Genomic DNA, 4,536 nt, shown 5'->3' with positions numbered 1-4,536 from the left:
TTGTTTATTTTTACGCAAAGGATCCAAATCTGCAATAAAAAATGGGGGCTCCCATTTAAGATTTTAAAGTAACCCCCCACCCCACATAGATTTTTCAAAAATATCGAATAAGTGTATTTTGCAGTTTTTCGATCTGATGTTTATTTCGAGAAATATCGCGGGATTTGTATTTAAAATTTTAAATTTACCACCCACCCCTCTCAGTAGGGGGGTCATGTTTGGTATCTTTCGATAGATTTTTGAAAAATATTGAACACGTAGTTTTTAGTTTTTCAATCTGACGTTAATTTCGCGAAATATACGCTTTTTTTGTGAAACTTTTTAACTCACCCATTTCCGCCCAAATCGTAGATTGTTGAAATATACATTTCTTTGCATGTACTTAACTTACCTTATCTTAATCTGACAATTTCGAGTATTTTTAAGGATATATTTTTGAAGTGAAAACTTCTTTTATAGGGACGTTGTGCGATTTTTGGATAGGGGAAAAAGCATTACACTCGCGACCGTCATCGCGACCATTGCGACCGTCATCGCTTATGATATAATATATTATTTGTATGTATATATCAATTGTATAGAAGTATTTAAATTTAAAATAAATGTAAAACCTATTTTACGATGGGGAAAAGGATTTATTTTGCGACCATCATCTCTTCAGCGAAATAAATTTTGTACGTATCTATATTATGTATATGTATACATAAATTGTATAGATGTATTTAAATTTAAAATAAATGTAAAATCTATTTTGGAATGGGAAAAAAGGATATATTTCGCGACCGTCATCGCGACCGTCATCTCTTCGACTAAATAAATCTTGTACGTATATTTATTGAAGTGAAAACTTTTTTAGGGACGTTGTGCACTTTTTAGCGACCGTCATCGATTCGACGAAATACATTTTCGAAGTGAAAATTTCTTTAGGGACGTTGTGCACTTTTTAGATGGGAAAAAAGTATTGAATTAGCGACCGTCATCGCGACCGACATCGCTTCGAAGAAATAAATTTTTTAAGTGAAAACTTCTTGAGGGACGTTGTGCACTTTTTGGATGGGGTAAAAGTACTAAATTAGCGACCGTCATCACTTCGACGAAATAAATTTTTGAAGTGAAAATTTCTTTAGGGACGTTGTGCACTTTTTAGATGGCGAAAAAGTATTGAATGAGCGACTGTCATCGCGACAGTCATCGCTTCGGCGAAATAAATTTTTGAAGTGAAAACTTCTTTTGCGGACGTTGTGAACTTTTTAGATGGGGAAAATTATTGAATTAGCGACCGTCATCGCTTCAACGAAATACATTTTTGAAGTGAAAACTTCTTTAGGGACGTTGTGCACTTTTTAGATGGCGAAAAAGTATTGAATTAGCGACTGTCATCGCGACAGTCATCGCTTCGGCGAAATAAATTTTTGAAGTGAAAACTTCTTTTGGGGACGTTGTAAACTTTTTAGGTGGGGAAAATTATTGAATTAGCGACCGTCATCGCTTCGGCGAAATAAATTTTTGAAGTGAAAACTTCTTTAGGGACGTTGTGCACTTTTTTGATGTTGAAAAATTATTAAATTAGCGACCGTTATCTCTTCGACGAAATACATATTTGAAGTGAAAACTTCTTTAGGGACGTTGTACACATTTGGATGGAAAGAAGTATTAAATTAGCGACCGTCATCGCTTCGATGAAATTGATTTTTGGAGTGAAAACTTCTTGAGTGACGTTGTGCACTTTTTGGATGGGGAAAAATTATTAAATTAACGACCGTCATCGCTTCGACGAAATACATTTTTGAAGTGAAAACTTCTTTAGGAAAGTTGTGCACTTTTTGGATGGAAAAAAGTATTAAATTAGCGAACGTCATCGCTACGATGAAATAAATTTTTGAAGTGAAAACTTCTTGAGGGGCCTTATGCACTTTTTGGATGAGGAAAAATTATTAAATTAGCGCCCGGCATCGCTTCGACGAAATAAATTTTTGAAGTGAAAATCTCTTTAGGGACGTTGTGCACTTTTTGGATGGGATAAAAGTATTGAATTAGGGACCGTCATCGAAACCGTCATCGCTTTGACGAAATAAATATTTGAAGTGAAAACTTCTTTAGGGACGTTGTGCACTTTTAGGATGGGAAAAAGTAGTAAATTAGCGACCGTCATCGCGACCGTCATCGCTTCGACGAAATAAATATTTGAAATAAAAACTTCTTGAGATACGTTGTGCACTTTTTGGATGGGGAAAAAGTATTAAATTAGCGACCGTCATCGCTTTGACGAAATACATTTTTTTAAAGTGAAAATTTCTTTAAGGACGTTGTGCACTTTTTGGATGGGAAAAAGTATTAAATTAGCGACCGTCATCGCGACCATCATCGCGTTGATGAAATAAAAAATATTTGAAGTGAAAATTTCTTGAGGGACGTTGTGCACTTTTTGGATGGGGAAAAATATTAATTTAGGGAACTTCATCGCTTCGACGAAATAAATTTTTAAATTTAAAATTTCTTGAGGGACGTTGTGCACTTTTTGGATGGGGAAAAATATTAATTTAGGGAACTTCATCACTTCGACGAAATAAATTTTTTAATTGAAAATTTCTTTAGGGACGTTGTGCACTTCTTGGATGGAGAAAAATATTGAATTTGCGACCGTCATCACTTCGCTGGAATAAATTTTGTACGTATATAAATTATGTATGTGTATGTATACATAAATAGCATAGGGCATACGCAGCGCGTGTATGATATGGGTAGAGCACTTCTTTTTGGATGAGGAAAAGCATTGAGCTCGTAATTTATTTACTATAAGAAGTTTTCGCTTCTGTCGGTACTCCCACGAGTGCCTTCAATTTTTTTTTCGGGCTCCCCTGAACGAACTTTCCTGTGTTAAGAACCAATATAATATGGTAGAGGTACATCTGCAGGGTACCACGTTTCTCCCCATATGATAATATGACGCTCCCGAGTAACTGCAAAAGTCCCCGCTTGGGCGCCGCTACCATTAGGAATAGCTATGGATGGTATTTTATACCAAAAAATAGTATGTAATTGAATCCTTACCTGGAATCCGTGTGCAGCTTTGCGATTGTTAATTGGTCGTCATTACGGTATAGTTTTAATACTTAAATTGGTATATTTTTGGTTACTGTTGATTTAAACTTATAATTGTTGGGTAAATAGTATTTATGATGTTTTTAGTCTTAGTCCATTTAAATAGCGTCTATTTGATGGATTCCAAACATTCGCCGCTTGAGAAAGAGAAATTTTGCTGCACATTGTACGACGTGTATGAGATTCTGATCAGAACTGCCGATCCTATCGAAAATTGATTACGTCGACAACGTTGTAGTCTAAGATCCGAATAGGAGGTCGAAATGTACCCATCTGTTTGCCAGATGAAACATTTTTTTATTAAATTTCATACATAGACATACACGACCAGCATGGGTTGCCTATCAAAATCGTGTCATAGCTATCCTTAAGGGGGCCGTAGGAGTTTAAATCAACATTTCAAGCACATTTTTTTGAATTTTTTTGAAAGTATGAATAAATTATTTTATTTTTAAATTAAATAAGCTTATTCAGTATAATTCAAAGAACACTCAAAAAAAATTCAAGGAAAATATTGAAAAATAAGCCAATGGTGGCAAATTTTTAAAGACACCTCGAAAAAAAATGGATTTTGCGATAGGCATCCAAACTAATCATTGGATTTTGGGAAAAAAAAAGAATGTGTGTGTACTTTGTACGCACGTAAGAAGTTATACTTCTAAATATGATTTCAATGAAATAAATATACTTTCGGACATTTTATTTGTATTTTATTTAAAGATTAAATTAATTTTTACTTACTACTTTCCAAAAATTTTTATTAAAACATTACCAAAAATTTAAAAAAGACCAGGATTCTAACCGGGCTACCCTTGATCTCCAGTCCAACGCTCTACCACTGAGCTATACCCTTTTGTTTATCCGGGCTACAAGATTTCTCAGACATAGTGACACACAGACGAAGTGAATTATAAAATACTTTAAATATTATTACTTCTTATCTTATTCCCTAGGTAAACAAGTCCAATCCAAATACACAAAAATTATAATAATAGTTACCTATTTATGATATAAATGTTAAAAGTACAATTTTAAGGCACGTATGTGAAAGTTTCGTGTGAAAGATTCGCTTCGCTCATTCTGCAATTGGCATAAGTGCCTTAAAAATATACTTTTTAACACGTACCTATATCATACAATATTTTTTCTACAAACGTCTTATACAGTGAGCACGTAAAGGTTGGAATAAATTCATTTTCTCGAAAATGGGCGATTTTGGAAAAAAATCGCGAAACAGGTTAATTTTTATTTTTAAATTACGACTTTTTGGCATATATATCATACTAGTGACGTCACCCATCAGGGCATGATGACGTTATCGATGATTTTTTTAAATGAGAATAGGGGTCGTGTGATAGCTTATTTGAAAGGTAATTCAATTCTCTATTTAGTAATATAAACAATAATATAATTATTTATACAGGGTGTCCAAAA

The sequence above is a fragment of the Diabrotica virgifera genome, chromosome 9, assembly GCF_917563875.1.
Source record: "Diabrotica virgifera virgifera chromosome 9, PGI_DIABVI_V3a".
NCBI classification, from domain to species: domain Eukaryota; kingdom Metazoa; phylum Arthropoda; class Insecta; order Coleoptera; family Chrysomelidae; genus Diabrotica; species Diabrotica virgifera.
The sequence above is the reverse complement of the archived record's forward strand: the minus strand, read 5'-3'. Positions refer to the sequence as shown.